The sequence below is a fragment of the Nerophis ophidion genome, unplaced genomic scaffold (assembly GCF_033978795.1).
Source record: "Nerophis ophidion isolate RoL-2023_Sa unplaced genomic scaffold, RoL_Noph_v1.0 HiC_scaffold_440, whole genome shotgun sequence".
NCBI lineage: Eukaryota > Metazoa > Chordata > Actinopteri > Syngnathiformes > Syngnathidae > Nerophis > Nerophis ophidion.
In genome coordinates, this window is record NW_026907352.1 from 1 (window position 1) to 21,209 (window position 21,209).

A 21,209-nucleotide genomic window follows, 5' to 3' on the forward strand; every position below is an offset into this window, starting at 1 on the left:
AAATTTGACCTGATGGTGCCAATCGGAGCTGACGCTAGTGGACGGGACGAAGGTGAGGCCTTTATCGAGGAGGGAGCGCTGTGCGGAGGTAAGTATGAAGTTTTTGGAAAGGTTTACAATGTTTTTGTTGGTGTTGTTGTTGTCGTCGTTGTTGTTGTTGTGTTTGTTTGTGTCACCCCCCCGACAGGTCGGGTTTTTGGGGACGCCAGGTTTAAATGTTGAAGCCAATGCTTCAGCATATTCCTGGCCGTGTTGTCGGTCCAGTGCAGGTTGTCTCTGCCTGTTGCGAACTCGTCGCTGGAAAGTGCTGGAATGAAATGGTAATTTTTGTGGATGTAATTATTGATTTGCCGGAGGTGTCTTTGTGTTCCTCGGGCAAATTGTCAGAAAAGTTGAGGAGGGGAATGAAAATCTCGGCATTAGGAAAGGTGATTTTGGCCGTCTTGAAGGCCCTCTGGAGCTGCTTAAAAGTGGTAGACTTGGGGTTTTGCTCTTTGTTGTTGATGCCGAAAGATAGAATGACCATTTCCACCTCAGCACTGACTTTTGTTTTTTGCAGGATGGCCTCTGCATGCCGGAAGTTGGCCCCCGGGTAACTGTCCATCTGGAGGTCCTGGAGACCGGTGGATGGAAGGCGACTAATGTTTGAGTCCCCGATCACCAGGACCTTCCTGTGAACGGACAGGTGCCAGTCCACCATCTTGCGAGTCGTACTGATGTGCCTTGTAGGCCTCGTGCGCGGACTCGTTGGCGTGGCAACCTGCGCCCCGTCCGTGTCCCCTGTCGGCTGAGAAGCCGAAGTGACAGCCCTTGTCCCTTTCTGGTTTCCAGTAAAGAACGAGGACCAGCTAGCACGCGCATCCGGAGCGGACGTGTCCGGAACCGGCGTGACTGGAGGACGAATGTCTACCAAAGGCACGTCCGGCAGAGGCGCGTCCGGGAGGGGCGCGTCCAGGAGCGAGGAAGTCGAGGTAGGTGGTCTCGGTTGGCTAGAACCAAGTTGGGACCAGCTTGGAGGCGTGTCAAGGGGCAGCTGGGACCACTCTGGAGGCACGTCAAGGGGTGACGCGGGCCGCTCAGGTGAGTGGTGGGAAGTGTCTGGCTGGCCAGGTGTGCCCTGTGCATTGTCCGCTACATGGACTAGAGCTGGTATGTTTTGTTCCACAGGTAGCGGTGGCGCCTCGGAGACTGCAGGAGGGACCCTGACCTCGGTCTCGGCACGCAAAGGCGGACCGGGAGGCGGGACCAGGGGAGCCTCGACAATGGAGTAGTCGGGAGGACTGCTACATGGCTCCTGGTGTCGTGTCGCTCTCTGGGGCCTAGCTGACGCCTCAGCCAGAGAAGCAGGCGACAAAACCGGGAAGGGGACCGGGGTAACCGGTCCTCTTGGACCCGGAACCTGTTCCACCACAGGGGACCAATCTCCGCCCAAAGGGTCGGTCATGGTAGACACCGTGGCGCGCGCAGGAGCGTGCAGTGTTGGAACCGGCAGCGGCAGCGGTATGGTGGACACCGTGGCGTGCGCAGGAGCGTGCAAGGTTGGCACCGGCAGGGGCAGCGGCAGCGGGGGCTGCACTACCTCCATCACCACTCGGGTGCTGGACGGATCCAAGTGGACTGGTGACCCCGTCTGCTGGGATCGTGACGGACTACCCCCCTCGTCCACGCCACGAACGTCAACACAGACGGAGATCACCAGACCCTCGGCCAGCCGCAGTGTCTCGGTGGTCAACCTGCGTCCCAGATGTGTCCTGGTCCAAGCCGAGGCCACCTGGAATGGGTCTCTCCAATTTTGCCCAATAAAAGCACTCAATTTGTTGATTTCCGTTTCTAGTGATTTTTTGTAATGTTCTCTTAATATTTGTACTGTTTTTTGTGCCCAATTGTGTGCATTCTCTTTTATTAAGGCTTCTGTGTCCGGGTTGGTGACCGCTGGTCTAATTCCGGTCGTCAAGGTGAGTTCCATATTGGTTATGGTCTTTGGCTGGGTATCTCTATCTACATTGATTTGGTGGTGTATGATTTTGATGATATTGTACATAGTTTTAGCTTTGATGCTAAAATCACTATCTTGATTGTTGGGATTAATTTCCCTAGAGGGACGTGTGATATTATTATTCCTGGTTATATTGGGGCGTTGACCCCGTCCAAATCCAGGATTGTCCGCTCTAAAAGTCCTCCTGGGATTGGGAGGCTCATTGTGTGCAGGTCGGAAATTAACCCTGTTTTTTTGGGGTCTATTGTGTGCAGGATGTTGGAAATATTGAGGTTTGTATCCTCTGAAAAAATTGTTTTTATTTTTTTGGAATGTGTTATGTTGATTTTCCCACCGTGGGGCACCATAACGCTGGCCACGCCGGCCGCTGTTACTCCTGTCACGAGAGGCGTTGCCCTGGCGACGTGTGTTGTTGGTGGAGTAAACATGGCGGCGTGCGTTGCGCGTGGGGTAATCGCGGCGACGTGCGTCGCGTGTAGGGTAGTCCCGGCGACGTGCGTCGCGTGTGGGGTAGTCCTGAGCACGTACGTCACGTCTCTCACGCGATCGGTTGCCATAGCGACGCGTGTCGCTGCGGAGGCGCGCCCGCTCGTCCTCCTCCTCTGCAGGATAGCCACGCAGCACCTCCGCGTAGCTCCTACGAGGCGGTTGTTGACGACGGTCCGCAAAATGATAATCTCCATCATCATAGCGGCCGTGTTGTGGTTGAGGACGAGGGGGCGGGGTGATCTCGCGCCGCGATCGCTGTTTACGTCCGCGAGGACGGACGAGGACCCATTCCTCGTCATGCCACGCCGCCATTTTTCGACAACCGAACGTGATATTTAATGTAAAATATGTATTATGTGTAAAAATATAATAGGAATGAAGGTAGGTAGGTAGAAAGAAAAAATAAATTGATAGAGAAGAAATAAAATGGAAAGACTCCGGCGCGCTTCAGTGACGTCACGTCAGCGCAAACCGGATGTCCTTCGAAAAAAACCACAGAAGAAGAAGACCAGCTTCTTCGAAGAAAAAGGAATATAAAGAAAATAAACAACTAAGGGCGGTGCTATGCAGCACGATAAAAGACTCCAAGGTAAGGAGTGGAATAAATTAAATTAAATAATTAAGGCGTATAAAATGAACGTAAATAGAGCGAATTATCGACGGACTTTTCGCCTCGTGGGAAAAGTTCCGCACGGCCACAAACAAAAAGAGAGAGGGAGGGTAGAGGAAAGATAGTAAAAAGGTGAAAAATAATGTATGGCAAGTCTTATAAATGCAACGTTTCGGCACGAATGTGCCTTCTTCAGGCAAGACTTGCTAAATGGAATAGAAATTAAAGAGTCGGCTAGTGTGCATTAGAGATGATGTTGCTCGTTCAGTGGTTGGCTGTAGACTGAGGCTGATTGGCTGCTGAGAGTGAGGTGGAGTCGTAGCTGGCCAAATTTTTAAACACGAAAGTTTTTAGAGAAACAAACTGCTCAGCTAAACTCATCCATGCAGCAATAATTGGCACCCAATGACAGCATTGACCATGTAAATGGTATATTTTCTTATTATTATTAATAGTGAATAAATAAATAAAATAAAATAAAATAAAAATAAAGTAGGCAAAAATAGGAAATAATAAGATAAAAATAAAGAAAATTCACTATTAATAGCACAATAAAACTGAGCCGAGAAAAACGGTAATTGTGACTCCAAACGGAGTTCGAACAAGTCCAAAATATTTTTTTGGAGAAATTTTTTAAGGTTTTTTAGTATTTTTTTGTATTTTTGTTAGGTTTTTTGATTTTTTTGGAGATTTTAAGTATTCTTGTATTTTTTTGTATTTTTTCAGGTCGTTGGAGAACAAGGACATCCGGAGCACTCCCTGCGCCGGATACGTCCGTGTTGCTAGGCCCATGACCCTGTAACCAAGGTAAGTATTTTAGTATTGTTTCTGTCTTTTTTCAGTCGTTGGAGTAAAGGACAACGTCCGTTACCCAAGGTGAGAGACATGACAATAGAGGTAAGTGTTTTTGATGTTGTTGTAATATGTTCTTTCTTTCATTTTGTTGTTGTTTTTTTACAGGTACTCGTGGGAAGACGAGGACTACCGGGGCATCCCTTGCACCAGAGACATCCGGATTCCCAGGTGAGTAGTGAGGTAAGTATTGTTATGAGCAATGATGTGTGTGTTGGTGCGGATGAGGGGTGAAACCAGGAGGGTCCCCAATGGGCGGAGCGCGAGCCGTGTGTGGACCAGAGGCACAGGCGGGTTAGGGTTGGGGTTGGGGTTGGGGTTAGGGTTAGAGTTAGGAGTTAGGGTTAGGTATAAAGAGAAGGAGAGATGGGTAGGTGTTAGGTATAAAGAAAAGAGAGATGGGTAGGTTTTAGGAGTGAAAAAGGAGAGTGGTTAGGGTTAGGGTAAGGGGTGGGGGAAGGGCGATAAAAGAGTGTAAAAAAGAATATAAGAGGGGTGTGCACGGTCCGTCTATGGCCCAGCGGGCTCGCACTCACGCCTCATTGAGGCCCCCCGGATGTTTGGTCCCCAACTTTGTGATCCACAGGCGTTCGGCACGCTTCCGTTGGGCCACACTCCATCTCGCGTTGGTCTGCACAACGCACACCCGAACAGAAGTCCACCCGTGCCGGATAAAATGTTGTACCAGGTAGGTGGTAGTGTTCTTCTGTCGGATGATGTTGTACTTATGTTGGTGAAACCGGGTGGCGATGGTGTTACCCGTCTCACCAACATACATGGCATGACATCGCTGGCAGAGGATGACATAGATGCAGTTTTTTGAATGTTTGTGTCCTCTGCACAGCGGCCGGAAGACTTTACCGCTGTGGCGGTTCAAAAGCCAGGGGATGTGCTGTAGGGGAATGTTGCTCCTGGTTAAGGGCGGATTCCCGGGGGGACTGACTCGGGCCCTGATCAGCAACTCACCCAAGCTAGGATTTTTGCGGAACGCCGACACCAGGTAATATTCTTTCAGTCGTTCACTCTTCTCCACGAAGGTCCTGAAATTTTCCTTCACTTTTCTAGCGATATGTGTCGCTGCCGGTGAAAAAGTGGTAATGAAGGGGATCATATGTGTACCAAGGGGAGGCTTCTTCGGGTCCAGGAAACACCTGAATTGTCTCCTGAGGAAGGTTCTCGAATACCCCCTCTTCCTCAGGGCGGAAAACAGGGTTCCAGTGGCCGTAATGAAGTCCTCCCGCCTGGTACAGATCCGGTGGAACCTTAACAATTGTGACTTGACCAGTCCCGCGTAGGTGTGTCGGGGGTGGAAACTGGTCTTATGGAGGAGGGCATGGGTGTCAGTCTGTTTGAAAAAGACCTTAATGTCCAAATGGTGGGTGGATGGGAAGTCCGGGCCCTTGAAGGTAGTGGTATCAAGGAAGTCCACCGATACAGGACTGGTGGTGGACTTGATGGTTATGTTGGGGTTGTGGGTGTTGAGAGTGTGGAGGAAGACCTGGAAGTCATCCAATGAGTGCGTCCACACACCCCAGATATCGTCGAGGTACCGGAAATATTTGAAGGGCTGAATTGGGCAGGCAGCGAGGGCCGAGGTCTCCCATTCTGCCATAAATATATTTGCGTAGGCCGGGGCAAACTTTTTCCCCATGGCCGTGCCTTTTATTTGTAAGTAGAACTTTCCATTAAACTCGAAGTCATTCCTCCTCAGGTTGATTTCGAGCAGTTGCAGGAGTTCCTTCTCCGGCCTGCTAACATCTCTGTATTTATGGAAAATGTTTTTGACGGCTTGGATGCCCTGTTGTATATCTATATTGGTGTAGAGGCTATCTATATCTATTGTGAATAAAATAGATTCCTGGGGAATGACTATGTTTTTTACTGTATCGATAAAGTGGTATGTATCTTTAAGATAACTCTGGTGTTTAATGGAAAGTGGGGTCAAGTAGTGGTCAATATATTCGGCCGTCCTATAAGTTTCACTCCCGCAGTCGGAAACAATAGGTCTGCCAGGGGGAATTTCGTAGGGCCGGCTCCACTTCTGTGGTTCCTTATGAATTTTGGGCAGTAAATAGAATCTGCGGGGACGGGGTTCCGGTTCACCCAGGAGGTAAGTATGTTGTTTACTATTGATGAACCTTTTATTTAATAAATTATTAATTATTTTTTCTATCATAGGGATAGTGTCAAAGTAAATAGGGGCGGCCAATGGGGAGTAATAGGTGGTATCGTTAAGTTGTCTGGTGCCCTCCCAGATATACTGAGCCCTGTCGAAAATAACGACTGCGCTTCCCTTGTCTGCCGGTTTTAAAACTATGTTGTTATTCTTTTTCAGACTATGGAGGGCCTCCATTTCGTCTTGCGTCAAATTAGGCGCAACCGCGAGGGCGCAACCCGAAAGGAGCGACGGGTGCTCATCCGCCAGGACCAGTTTGTGGACCTCTGGATGTAGCAGACCCGGTGAAGGTTCCCACTCGGACCTCGGGGTGAAAGGTCGCGGACCGAGGGCACCCTGATGTTCGTAGAATGCTGCAATTTTAACACTTCTGTGGTATTCTTGTAGGTCAAATTTGACCTGATGGTGCCAATCGGAGCTGACGCTAGTGGACGGGACGAAGGTGAGGCCTTTATCGAGGAGGGAGCGCTGTGCGGAGGTAAGTATGAAGTTTTTGGAAAGGTTTACAATGTTTTTGTTGGTGTTGTTGTTGTCGTCGTTGTTGTTGTTGTGTTTGTTTGTGTCACCCCCCCGACAGGTCGGGTTTTTGGGGACGCCAGGTTTAAATGTTGAAGCCAATGCTTCAGCATATTCCTGGCCGTGTTGTCGGAGTGCAGGTTGTCTCTGCCTGTTGCGAACTCGTCGCTGGAAAGTGCTGGAATGAAATGGTAATTTTTGTGGATGTAATTATTGATTTGCCGGAGGTTGTCTTTGTGTTCCTCGGGCAAATTGTCAGAAAAGTTGAGGAGGGGAATGAAAATCTCGGCATTAGGAAAGGTGATTTTGGCCGTCTTGAAGGCCCTCTGGAGCTGCTTAAAAGTGGTAGACTTGGGGTTTTGCTCTTTGTTGTTGATGCCGAAAGATAGAATGACCATTTCCACCTCAGCACTGACTTTTGTTTTTTGCAGGATGGCCTCTGCATGCCGGAAGTTGGCCCCCGGGTAACTGTCCATCTGGAGGTCCTGGAGACCGGTGGATGGAAGGCGACTAATGTTTGAGTCCCCGATCACCAGGACCTTCCTGTGAACGGACAGGTGCCAGTCCACCATCTTGCGAGTCGTACTGATGTGCCTTGTAGGCCTCGTGCGCGGACTCGTTGGCGTGGCAACCTGCGCCCCGTCCGTGTCCCCTGTCGGCTGAGAAGCCGAAGTGACAGCCCTTGTCCCTTTCTGGTTTCCAGTAAAGAACGAGGACCAGCTAGCACGCGCATCCGGAGCGGACGTGTCCGGAACCGGCGTGACTGGAGGACGAATGTCTACCAAAGGCACGTCCGGCAGAGGCGCGTCCGGGGAGGGGCGCGTCCAGGAGCGAGGAAGTCGAGGTAGGTGGTCTCGGTTGGCTAGAACCAAGTTGGGACCAGCTTGGAGGCGTGTCAAGGGGCAGCTGGGACCACTCTGGAGGCACGTCAAGGGGTGACGCGGGCCGCTCAGGTGAGTGGTGGGAAGTGTCTGGCTGGCCAGGTGTGCCCTGTGCATTGTCCGCTACATGGACTAGAGCTGGTATGTTTTGTTCCACAGGTAGCGGTGGCGCCTCGGAGACTGCAGGAGGGACCCTGACCTCGGTCTCGGCACGCAAAGGCGGACCGGGAGGCGGGACCAGGGGAGCCTCGACAATGGAGTAGTCGGGAGGACTGCTACATGGCTCCTGGTGTCGTGTCGCTCTCTGGGGCCTAGCTGACGCCTCAGCCAGAGAAGCAGGCGACAAAACCGGGAAGGGGACCGGGGTAACCGGTCCTCTTGGACCCGGAACCTGTTCCACCACAGGGGACCAATCTCCGCCCAAAGGGTCGGTCATGGTAGACACCGTGGCGCGCGCAGGAGCGTGCAGTGTTGGAACCGGCAGCGGCAGCGGTATGGTGGACACCGTGGCGTGCGCAGGAGCGTGCAAGGTTGGCACCGGCAGGGGGCAGCGGCAGCGGGGGCTGCACTACCTCCATCACCACTCGGGTGCTGGACGGATCCAAGTGGACTGGTGACCCCGTCTGCTGGGATCGTGACGGACTACCCCCCTCGTCCACGCCACGAACGTCAACACAGACGGAGATCACCAGACCCTCGGCCAGCCGCAGTGTCTCGGTGGTCAACCTGCGTCCCAGATGTGTCCTGGTCCAAGCCGAGGCCACCTGGAATGGGTCTCTCCAATTTTGCCCAATAAAAGCACTCAATTTGTTGATTTCCGTTTCTAGTGATTTTTTGTAATGTTCTCTTAATATTTGTACTGTTTTTTGTGCCCAATTGTGTGCATTCTCTTTTATTAAGGCTTCTGTGTCCGGGTTGGTGACCGCTGGTCTAATTCCGGTCGTCAAGGTGAGTTCCATATTGGTTATGGTCTTTGGCTGGGTATCTCTATCTACATTGATTTGGTGGTGTATGATTTTGATGATATTGTACATAGTTTTAGCTTTGATGCTAAAATCACTATCTTGATTGTTGGGATTAATTTCCCTAGAGGGACGTGTGATATTATTATTCCTGGTTATATTGGGGCGTTGACCCCGTCCAAATCCAGGATTGTCCGCTCTAAAAGTCCTCCTGGGATTGGGAGGCTCATTGTGTGCAGGTCGGAAATTAACCCTGTTTTTTTGGGGTCTATTGTGTGCAGGATGTTGGAAATATTGAGGTTTGTATCCTCTGAAAAAATTGTTTTTATTTTTTTGGAATGTGTTATGTTGATTTTCCCACCGTGGGGCACCATAACGCTGGCCACGCCGGCCGCTGTTACTCCTGTCACGAGAGGCGTTGCCCTGGCGACGTGTGTTGTTGGTGGAGTAAACATGGCGGCGTGCGTTGCGCGTGGGGTAATCGCGGCGACGTGCGTCGCGTGTAGGGTAGTCCCGGCGACGTGCGTCGCGTGTGGGGTAGTCCTGAGCACGTACGTCACGTCTCTCACGCGATCGGTTGCCATAGCGACGCGTGTCGCTGCGGAGGCGCGCCCGCTCGTCCTCCTCCTCTGCAGGATAGCCACGCAGCACCTCCGCGTAGCTCCTACGAGGCGGTTGTTGACGACGGTCCGCAAAATGATAATCTCCATCATCATAGCGGCCGTGTTGTGGTTGAGGACGAGGGGGGCGGGGTGATCTCGCGCCGCGATCGCTGTTTACGTCCGCGAGGACGGACGAGGACCCATTCCTCGTCATGCCACGCCGCCATTTTTCGACAACCGAACGTGATATTTAATGTAAAATATGTATTATGTGTAAAAATATAATAGGAATGAAGGTAGGTAGGTAGAAAGAAAAAATAAATTGATAGAGAAGAAATAAAATGGAAAGACTCCGGCGCGCTTCAGTGACGTCACGTCAGCGCAAACCGGATGTCCTTCGAAAAAAACCACAGAAGAAGAAGACCAGCTTCTTCGAAGAAAAAGGAATATAAAGAAAATAAACAACTAAGGGCGGTGCTATGCAGCACGATAAAAGACTCCAAGGTAAGGAGTGGAATAAATTAAATTAAATAATTAAGGCGTATAAAATGAACGTAAATAGAGCGAATTATCGACGGACTTTTCGCCTCGTGGGAAAAGTTCCGCACGGCCACAAACAAAAAGAGAGAGGGAGGGTAGAGGAAAGATAGTAAAAAGGTGAAAAATAATGTATGGCAAGTCTTATAAATGCAACGTTTCGGCACGAATGTGCCTTCTTCAGGCAAGACTTGCTAAATGGAATAGAAATTAAAGAGTCGGCTAGTGTGCATTAGAGATGATGTTGCTCGTTCAGTGGTTGGCTGTAGACTGAGGCTGATTGGCTGCTGAGAGTGAGGTGGAGTCGTAGCTGGCCAAATTTTTAAACACGAAAGTTTTTAGAGAAACAAACTGCTCAGCTAAACTCATCCATGCAGCAATAATTGGCACCCAATGACAGCATTGACCATGTAAATGGTATATTTTCTTATTATTATTAATAGTGAATAAATAAATAAAATAAAATAAAATAAAAATAAAGTAGGCAAAAATAGGAAATAATAAGATAAAAATAAAGAAAATTCACTATTAATAGCACAATAAAACTGAGCCGAGAAAAACGGTAATTGTGACTCCAAACGGAGTTCGAACAAGTCCAAAATATTTTTTTGGAGAAATTTTTTAAGGTTTTTTAGTATTTTTTTGTATTTTTGTTAGGTTTTTTGATTTTTTTGGAGATTTTAAGTATTCTTGTATTTTTTTGTATTTTTTCAGGTCGTTGGAGAACAAGGACATCCGGAGCACTCCCTGCGCCGGATACGTCCGTGTTGCTAGGCCCATGACCCTGTAACCAAGGTAAGTATTTTAGTATTGTTTCTGTCTTTTTTCAGTCGTTGGAGTAAAGGACAACGTCCGTTACCCAAGGTGAGAGACATGACAATAGAGGTAAGTGTTTTTGATGTTGTTGTAATATGTTCTTTCTTTCATTTTGTTGTTGTTTTTTTTACAGGTACTCGTGGGAAGACGAGGACTACCGGGGCATCCCTTGCACCAGAGACATCCGGATTCCCAGGTGAGTAGTGAGGTAAGTATTGTTATGAGCAATGATGTGTGTGTTGGTGCGGATGAGGGGTGAAACCAGGAGGGTCCCCAATGGGCGGAGCGCGAGCCGTGTGTGGACCAGAGGCACAGGCGGGTTAGGGTTGGGGTTGGGGTTGGGGTTAGGGTTAGAGTTAGGAGTTAGGGTTAGGTATAAAGAGAAGGAGAGATGGGTAGGTGTTAGGTATAAAGAAAAGAGAGATGGGTAGGTTTTAGGAGTGAAAAAGGAGAGTGGTTAGGGTTAGGGTAAGGGGTGGGGGAAGGGCGATAAAAGAGTGTAAAAAAGAATATAAGAGGGGTGTGCACGGTCCGTCTATGGCCCAGCGGGCTCGCACTCACGCCTCATTGAGGCCCCCCGGATGTTTGGTCCCCAACTTTGTGATCCACAGGCGTTCGGCACGCTTCCGTTGGGCCACACTCCATCTCGCGTTGGTCTGCACAACGCACACCCGAACAGAAGTCCACCCGTGCCGGATAAAATGTTGTACCAGGTAGGTGGTAGTGTTCTTCTGTCGGATGATGTTGTACTTATGTTGGTGAAACCGGGTGGCGATGGTGTTACCCGTCTCACCAACATACATGGCATGACATCGCTGGCAGAGGATGACATAGATGCAGTTTTTTGAATGTTTGTGTCCTCTGCACAGCGGCCGGAAGACTTTACCGCTGTGGCGGTTCAAAAGCCAGGGGATGTGCTGTAGGGGAATGTTGCTCCTGGTTAAGGGCGGATTCCCGGGGGGACTGACTCGGGCCCTGATCAGCAACTCACCCAAGCTAGGATTTTTGCGGAACGCCGACACCAGGTAATATTCTTTCAGTCGTTCACTCTTCTCCACGAAGGTCCTGAAATTTTCCTTCACTTTTCTAGCGATATGTGTCGCTGCCGGTGAAAAAGTGGTAATGAAGGGGATCATATGTGTACCAAGGGGAGGCTTCTTCGGGTCCAGGAAACACCTGAATTGTCTCCTGAGGAAGGTTCTCGAATACCCCCTCTTCCTCAGGGCGGAAAACAGGGTTCCAGTGGCCGTAATGAAGTCCTCCCGCCTGGTACAGATCCGGTGGAACCTTAACAATTGTGACTTGACCAGTCCCGCGTAGGTGTGTCGGGGGTGGAAACTGGTCTTATGGAGGAGGGCATGGGTGTCAGTCTGTTTGAAAAAGACCTTAATGTCCAAATGGTGGGTGGATGGGAAGTCCGGGCCCTTGAAGGTAGTGGTATCAAGGAAGTCCACCGATACAGGACTGGTGGTGGACTTGATGGTTATGTTGGGGTTGTGGGTGTTGAGAGTGTGGAGGAAGACCTGGAAGTCATCCAATGAGTGCGTCCACACACCCCAGATATCGTCGAGGTACCGGAAATATTTGAAGGGCTGAATTGGGCAGGCAGCGAGGGCCGAGGTCTCCCATTCTGCCATAAATATATTTGCGTAGGCCGGGGCAAACTTTTTCCCCATGGCCGTGCCTTTTATTTGTAAGTAGAACTTTCCATTAAACTCGAAGTCATTCCTCCTCAGGTTGATTTCGAGCAGTTGCAGGAGTTCCTTCTCCGGCCTGCTAACATCTCTGTATTTATGGAAAATGTTTTTGACGGCTTGGATGCCCTGTTGTATATCTATATTGGTGTAGAGGCTATCTATATCTATTGTGAATAAAATAGATTCCTGGGGAATGACTATGTTTTTTACTGTATCGATAAAGTGGTATGTATCTTTAAGATAACTCTGGTGTTTAATGGAAAGTGGGGTCAAGTAGTGGTCAATATATTCGGCCGTCCTATAAGTTTCACTCCCGCAGTCGGAAACAATAGGTCTGCCAGGGGGAATTTCGTAGGGCCGGCTCCACTTCTGTGGTTCCTTATGAATTTTGGGCAGTAAATAGAATCTGCGGGGACGGGGTTCCGGTTCACCCAGGAGGTAAGTATGTTGTTTACTATTGATGAACCTTTTATTTAATAAATTATTAATTATTTTTTCTATCATAGGGATAGTGTCAAAGTAAATAGGGGCGGCCAATGGGGAGTAATAGGTGGTATCGTTAAGTTGTCTGGTGCCCTCCCAGATATACTGAGCCCTGTCGAAAATAACGACTGCGCTTCCCTTGTCTGCCGGTTTTAAAACTATGTTGTTATTCTTTTTCAGACTATGGAGGGCCTCCATTTCGTCTTGCGTCAAATTAGGCGCAACCGCGAGGGCGCAACCCGAAAGGAGCGACGGGTGCTCATCCGCCAGGACCAGTTTGTGGACCTCTGGATGTAGCAGACCCGGTGAAGGTTCCCACTCGGACCTCGGGGTGAAAGGTCGCGGACCGAGGGCACCCTGATGTTCGTAGAATGCTGCAATTTTAACACTTCTGTGGTATTCTTGTAGGTCAAATTTGACCTGATGGTGCCAATCGGAGCTGACGCTAGTGGACGGGACGAAGGTGAGGCCTTTATCGAGGAGGGAGCGCTGTGCGGAGGTAAGTATGAAGTTTTTGGAAAGGTTTACAATGTTTTTGTTGGTGTTGTTGTTGTCGTCGTTGTTGTTGTTGTGTTTGTTTGTGTCACCCCCCCGACAGGTCGGGTTTTTGGGGACGCCAGGTTTAAATGTTGAAGCCAATGCTTCAGCATATTCCTGGCCGTGTTGTCGGTCCAGTGCAGGTTGTCTCTGCCTGTTGCGAACTCGTCGCTGGAAAGTGCTGGAATGAAATGGTAATTTTTGTGGATGTAATTATTGATTTGCCGGAGGTTGTCTTTGTGTTCCTCGGGCAAATTGTCAGAAAAGTTGAGGAGGGGAATGAAAATCTCGGCATTAGGAAAGGTGATTTTGGCCGTCTTGAAGGCCCTCTGGAGCTGCTTAAAAGTGGTAGACTTGGGGTTTTGCTCTTTGTTGTTGATGCCGAAAGATAGAATGACCATTTCCACCTCAGCACTGACTTTTGTTTTTTGCAGGATGGCCTCTGCATGCCGGAAGTTGGCCCCCGGGTAACTGTCCATCTGGAGGTCCTGGAGACCGGTGGATGGAAGGCGACTAATGTTTGAGTCCCCGATCACCAGGACCTTCCTGTGAACGGACAGGTGCCAGTCCACCATCTTGCGAGTCGTACTGATGTGCCTTGTAGGCCTCGTGCGCGGACTCGTTGGCGTGGCAACCTGCGCCCCGTCCGTGTCCCCTGTCGGCTGAGAAGCCGAAGTGACAGCCCTTGTCCCTTTCTGGTTTCCAGTAAAGAACGAGGACCAGCTAGCACGCGCATCCGGAGCGGACGTGTCCGGAACCGGCGTGACTGGAGGACGAATGTCTACCAAAGGCACGTCCGGCAGAGGCGCGTCCGGGAGGGGCGCGTCCAGGAGCGAGGAAGTCGAGGTAGGTGGTCTCGGTTGGCTAGAACCAAGTTGGGACCAGCTTGGAGGCGTGTCAAGGGGCAGCTGGGACCACTCTGGAGGCACGTCAAGGGGTGACGCGGGCCGCTCAGGTGAGTGGTGGGAAGTGTCTGGCTGGCCAGGTGTGCCCTGTGCATTGTCCGCTACATGGACTAGAGCTGGTATGTTTTGTTCCACAGGTAGCGGTGGCGCCTCGGAGACTGCAGGAGGGACCCTGACCTCGGTCTCGGCACGCAAAGGCGGACCGGGAGGCGGGACCAGGGGAGCCTCGACAATGGAGTAGTCGGGAGGACTGCTACATGGCTCCTGGTGTCGTGTCGCTCTCTGGGGCCTAGCTGACGCCTCAGCCAGAGAAGCAGGCGACAAAACCGGGAAGGGGACCGGGGTAACCGGTCCTCTTGGACCCGGAACCTGTTCCACCACAGGGGACCAATCTCCGCCCAAAGGGTCGGTCATGGTAGACACCGTGGCGCGCGCAGGAGCGTGCAGTGTTGGAACCGGCAGCGGCAGCGGTATGGTGGACACCGTGGCGTGCGCAGGAGCGTGCAAGGTTGGCACCGGCAGGGGCAGCGGCAGCGGGGGCTGCACTACCTCCATCACCACTCGGGTGCTGGACGGATCCAAGTGGACTGGTGACCCCGTCTGCTGGGATCGTGACGGACTACCCCCCTCGTCCACGCCACGAACGTCAACACAGACGGAGATCACCAGACCCTCGGCCAGCCGCAGTGTCTCGGTGGTCAACCTGCGTCCCAGATGTGTCCTGGTCCAAGCCGAGGCCACCTGGAATGGGTCTCTCCAATTTTGCCCAATAAAAGCACTCAATTTGTTGATTTCCGTTTCTAGTGATTTTTTGTAATGTTCTCTTAATATTTGTACTGTTTTTTGTGCCCAATTGTGTGCATTCTCTTTTATTAAGGCTTCTGTGTCCGGGTTGGTGACCGCTGGTCTAATTCCGGTCGTCAAGGTGAGTTCCATATTGGTTATGGTCTTTGGCTGGGTATCTCTATCTACATTGATTTGGTGGTGTATGATTTTGATGATATTGTACATAGTTTTAGCTTTGATGCTAAAATCACTATCTTGATTGTTGGGATTAATTTCCCTAGAGGGACGTGTGATATTATTATTCCTGGTTATATTGGGGCGTTGACCCCGTCCAAATCCAGGATTGTCCGCTCTAAAAGTCCTCCTGGGATTGGGAGGCTCATTGTGTGCAGGTCGGAAATTAACCCTGTTTTTTTGGGGTCTATTGTGTGCAGGATGTTGGAAATATTGAGGTTTGTATCCTCTGAAAAAATTGTTTTTATTTTTTTGGAATGTGTTATGTTGATTTTCCCACCGTGGGGCACCATAACGCTGGCCACGCCGGCCGCTGTTACTCCTGTCACGAGAGGCGTTGCCCTGGCGACGTGTGTTGTTGGTGGAGTAAACATGGCGGCGTGCGTTGCGCGTGGGGTAATCGCGGCGACGTGCGTCGCGTGTAGGGTAGTCCCGGCGACGTGCGTCGCGTGTGGGGTAGTCCTGAGCACGTACGTCACGTCTCTCACGCGATCGGTTGCCATAGCGACGCGTGTCGCTGCGGAGGCGCGCCCGCTCGTCCTCCTCCTCTGCAGGATAGCCACGCAGCACCTCCGCGTAGCTCCTACGAGGCGGTTGTTGACGACGGTCCGCAAAATGATAATCTCCATCATCATAGCGGCCGTGTTGTGGTTGAGGACGAGGGGGCGGGGTGATCTCGCGCCGCGATCGCTGTTTACGTCCGCGAGGACGGACGAGGACCCATTCCTCGTCATGCCACGCCGCCATTTTTCGACAACCGAACGTGATATTTAATGTAAAATATGTATTATGTGTAAAAATATAATAGGAATGAAGGTAGGTAGGTAGAAAGAAAAAATAAATTGATAGAGAAGAAATAAAATGGAAAGACTCCGGCGCGCTTCAGTGACGTCACGTCAGCGCAAACCGGATGTCCTTCGAAAAAAACCACAGAAGAAGAAGACCAGCTTCTTCGAAGAAAAAGGAATATAAAGAAAATAAACAACTAAGGGCGGTGCTATGCAGCACGATAAAAGACTCCAAGGTAAGGAGTGGAATAAATTAAATTAAATAATTAAGGCGTATAAAATGAACGTAAATAGAGCGAATTATCGACGGACTTTTCGCCTCGTGGGAAAAGTTCCGCACGGCCACAAACAAAAAGAGAGAGGGAGGGTAGAGGAAAGATAGTAAAAAGGTGAAAAATAATGTATGGCAAGTCTTATAAATGCAACGTTTCGGCACGAATGTGCCTTCTTCAGGCAAGACTTGCTAAATGGAATAGAAATTAAAGAGTCGGCTAGTGTGCATTAGAGATGATGTTGCTCGTTCAGTGGTTGGCTGTAGACTGAGGCTGATTGGCTGCTGAGAGTGAGGTGGAGTCGTAGCTGGCCAAATTTTTAAACACGAAAGTTTTTAGAGAAACAAACTGCTCAGCTAAACTCATCCATGCAGCAATAATTGGCACCCAATGACAGCATTGACCATGTAAATGGTATATTTTCTTATTATTATTAATAGTGAATAAATAAATAAAATAAAATAAAATAAAAATAAAGTAGGCAAAAATAGGAAATAATAAGATAAAAATAAAGAAAATTCACTATTAATAGCACCATAAAACTGAGCCGAGAAAAACGGTAATTGTGACTCCAAACGGAGTTCGAACAAGTCCAAAATATTTTTTTGGAGAAATTTTTTAAGGTTTTTTAGTATTTTTTTGTATTTTTGTTAGGTTTTTTGATTTTTTTGGAGATTTTAAGTATTCTTGTATTTTTTTGTATTTTTTCAGGTCGTTGGAGAACAAGGACATCCGGAGCACTCCCTGCGCCGGATACGTCCGTGTTGCTAGGCCCATGACCCTGTAACCAAGGTAAGTATTTTAGTATTGTTTCTGTCTTTTTTCAGTCGTTGGAGTAAAGGACAACGTCCGTTACCCAAGGTGAGAGACATGACAATAGAGGTAAGTGTTTTTGATGTTGTTGTAATATGTTCTTTCTTTCATTTTGTTGTTGTTTTTTTACAGGTACTCGTGGGAAGACGAGGACTACCGGGGCATCCCTTGCACCAGAGACATCCGGATTCCCAGGTGAGTAGTGAGGTAAGTATTGTTATGAGCAATGATGTGTGTGTTGGTGCGGATGAGGGGTGAAACCAGGAGGGTCCCCAATGGGCGGAGCGCGAGCCGTGTGTGGACCAGAGGCACAGGCGGGTTAGGGTTGGGGTTGGGGTTGGGGTTAGGGTTAGAGTTAGGAGTTAGGGTTAGGTATAAAGAGAAGGAGAGATGGGTAGGTGTTAGGTATAAAGAAAAGAGAGATGGGTAGGTTTTAGGAGTGAAAAAGGAGAGTGGTTAGGGTTAGGGTAAGGGGTGGGGGAAGGGCGATAAAAGAGTGTAAAAAAGAATATAAGAGGGGTGTGCACGGTCCGTCTATGGCCCAGCGGGCTCGCACTCACGCCTCATTGAGGCCCCCCGGATGTTTGGTCCCCAACTTTGTGATCCACAGGCGTTCGGCACGCTTCCGTTGGGCCACACTCCATCTCGCGTTGGTCTGCACAACGCACACCCGAACAGAAGTCCACCCGTGCCGGATAAAATGTTGTACCAGGTAGGTGGTAGTGTTCTTCTGTCGGATGATGTTGTACTTATGTTGGTGAAACCGGGTGGCGATGGTGTTACCCGTCTCACCAACATACATGGCATGACATCGCTGGCAGAGGATGACATAGATGCAGTTTTTTGAATGTTTGTGTCCTCTGCACAGCGGCCGGAAGACTTTACCGCTGTGGCGGTTCAAAAGCCAGGGGATGTGCTGTAGGGGAATGTTGCTCCTGGTTAAGGGCGGATTCCCGGGGGGACTGACTCGGGCCCTGATCAGCAACTCACCCAAGCTAGGATTTTTGCGGAACGCCGACACCAGGTAATATTCTTTCAGTCGTTCACTCTTCTCCACGAAGGTCCTGAAATTTTCCTTCACTTTTCTAGCGATATGTGTCGCTGCCGGTGAAAAAGTGGTAATGAAGGGGATCATATGTGTACCAAGGGGAGGCTTCTTCGGGTCCAGGAAACACCTGAATTGTCTCCTGAGGAAGGTTCTCGAATACCCCCTCTTCCTCAGGGCGGAAAACAGGGTTCCAGTGGCCGTAATGAAGTCCTCCCGCCTGGTACAGATCCGGTGGAACCTTAACAATTGTGACTTGACCAGTCCCGCGTAGGTGTGTCGGGGGTGGAAACTGGTCTTATGGAGGAGGGCATGGGTGTCAGTCTGTTTGAAAAAGACCTTAATGTCCAAATGGTGGGTGGATGGGAAGTCCGGGCCCTTGAAGGTAGTGGTATCAAGGAAGTCCACCGATACAGGACTGGTGGTGGACTTGATGGTTATGTTGGGGTTGTGGGTGTTGAGAGTGTGGAGGAAGACCTGGAAGTCATCCAATGAGTGCGTCCACACACCCCAGATATCGTCGAGGTACCGGAAATATTTGAAGGGCTGAATTGGGCAGGCAGCGAGGGCCGAGGTCTCCCATTCTGCCATAAATATATTTGCGTAGGCCGGGGCAAACTTTTTCCCCATGGCCGTGCCTTTTATTTGTAAGTAGAACTTTCCATTAAACTCGAAGTCATTCCTCCTCAGGTTGATTTCGAGCAGTTGCAGGAGTTCCTTCTCCGGCCTGCTAACATCTCTGTATTTATGGAAAATGTTTTTGACGGCTTGGATGCCCTGTTGTATATCTATATTGGTGTAGAGGCTATCTATATCTATTGTGAATAAAATAGATTCCTGGGGAATGACTATGTTTTTTACTGTATCGATAAAGTGGTATGTATCTTTAAGATAACTCTGGTGTTTAATGGAAAGTGGGGTCAAGTAGTGGTCAATATATTCGGCCGTCCTATAAGTTTCACTCCCGCAGTCGGAAACAATAGGTCTGCCAGGGGGAATTTCGTAGGGCCGGCTCCACTTCTGTGGTTCCTTATGAATTTTGGGCAGTAAATAGAATCTGCGGGGACGGGGTTCCGGTTCACCCAGGAGGTAAGTATGTTGTTTACTATTGATGAACCTTTTATTTAATAAATTATTAATTATTTTTTCTATCATAGGGATAGTGTCAAAGTAAATAGGGGCGGCCAATGGGGAGTAATAGGTGGTATCGTTAAGTTGTCTGGTGCCCTCCCAGATATACTGAGCCCTGTCGAAAATAACGACTGCGCTTCCCTTGTCTGCCGGTTTTAAAACTATGTTGTTATTCTTTTTCAGACTATGGAGGGCCTCCATTTCGTCTTGCGTCAAATTAGGCGCAACCGCGAGGGCGCAACCCGAAAGGAGCGACGGGTGCTCATCCGCCAGGACCAGTTTGTGGACCTCTGGATGTAGCAGACCCGGTGAAGGTTCCCACTCGGACCTCGGGGTGAAAGGTCGCGGACCGAGGGCACCCTGATGTTCGTAGAATGCTGCAATTTTAACACTTCTGTGGTATTCTTGTAGGTCAAATTTGACCTGATGGTGCCAATCGGAGCTGACGCTAGTGGACGGGACGAAGGTGAGGCCTTTATCGAGGAGGGAGCGCTGTGCGGAGGTAAGTATGAAGTTTTTGGAAAGGTTTACAATGTTTTTGTTGGTGTTGTTGTTGTCGTCGTTGTTGTTGTTGTGTTTGTTTGTGTCACCCCCCCGACAGGTCGGGTTTTTGGGGACGCCAGGTTTAAATGTTGAAGCCAATGCTTCAGCATATTCCTGGCCGTGTTGTCGGTCCAGTGCAGGTTGTCTCTGCCTGTTGCGAACTCGTCGCTGGAAAGTGCTGGAATGAAATGGTAATTTTTGTGGATGTAATTATTGATTTGCCGGAGGTTGTCTTTGTGTTCCTCGGGCAAATTGTCAGAAAAGTTGAGGAGGGGAATGAAAATCTCGGCATTAGGAAAGGTGATTTTGGCCGTCTTGAAGGCCCTCTGGAGCTGCTTAAAAGTGGTAGACTTGGGGTTTTGCTCTTTGTTGTTGATGCCGAAAGATAGAATGACCATTTCCACCTCAGCACTGACTTTTGTTTTTTGCAGGATGGCCTCTGCATGCCGGAAGTTGGCCCCCGGGTAACTGTCCATCTGGAGGTCCTGGAGACCGGTGGATGGAAGGCGACTAATGTTTGAGTCCCCGATCACCAGGACCTTCCTGTGAACGGACAGGTGCCAGTCCACCATCTTGCGAGTCGTACTGATGTGCCTTGTAGGCCTCGTGCGCGGACTCGTTGGCGTGGCAACCTGCGCCCCGTCCGTGTCCCCTGTCGGCTGAGAAGCCGAAGTGACAGCCCTTGTCCCTTTCTGGTTTCCAGTAAAGAACGAGGACCAGCTAGCACGCGCATCCGGAGCGGACGTGTCCGGAACCGGCGTGACTGGAGGACGAATGTCTACCAAAGGCACGTCCGGCAGAGGCGCGTCCGGGAGGGGCGCGTCCAGGAGCGAGGAAGTCGAGGTAGGTGGTCTCGGTTGGCTAGAACCAAGTTGGGACCAGCTTGGAGGCGTGTCAAGGGGCAGCTGGGACCACTCTGGAGGCACGTCAAGGGGTGACGCGGGCCGCTCAGGTGAGTGGTGGGAAGTGTCTGGCTGGCCAGGTGTGCCCTGTGCATTGTCCGCTACATGGACTAGAGCTGGTATGTTTTGTTCCACAGGTAGCGGTGGCGCCTCGGAGACTGCAGGAGGGACCCTGACCTCGGTCTCGGCACGCAAAGGCGGACCGGGAGGCGGGACCAGGGGAGCCTCGACAATGGAGTAGTCGGGAGGACTGCTACATGGCTCCTGGTGTCGTGTCGCTCTCTGGGGCCTAGCTGACGCCTCAGCCAGAGAAGCAGGCGACAAAACCGGGAAGGGGACCGGGGTAACCGGTCCTCTTGGACCCGGAACCTGTTCCACCACAGGGGACCAATCTCCGCCCAAAGGGTCGGTCATGGTAGACACCGTGGCGCGCGCAGGAGCGTGCAGTGTTGGAACCGGCAGCGGCAGCGGTATGGTGGACACCGTGGCGTGCGCAGGAGCGTGCAAGGTTGGCACCGGCAGGGGCAGCGGCAGCGGGGGCTGCACTACCTCCATCACCACTCGGGTGCTGGACGGATCCAAGTGGACTGGTGACCCCGTCTGCTGGGATCGTGACGGACTACCCCCCTCGTCCAC

General features: G+C 50.4%; 1 long non-coding RNA gene across 1 annotated transcript; it reads left to right on the plus strand.

Annotated features, from left to right (window-relative positions):
- The first annotated feature begins 9,573 nt into the window (after nucleotides 1-9,573).
- LOC133548140 (uncharacterized) lies at nucleotides 9,574-12,791 on the plus strand. Its single transcript, XR_009805774.1, has 4 exons — nucleotides 9,574-9,588; nucleotides 10,336-10,485; nucleotides 10,571-11,150; nucleotides 11,307-12,791. It is a non-coding gene; the product is annotated as an uncharacterized LOC133548140 (long non-coding RNA).
- Nucleotides 12,792-21,209: the final 8,418 nt, after the last annotated feature.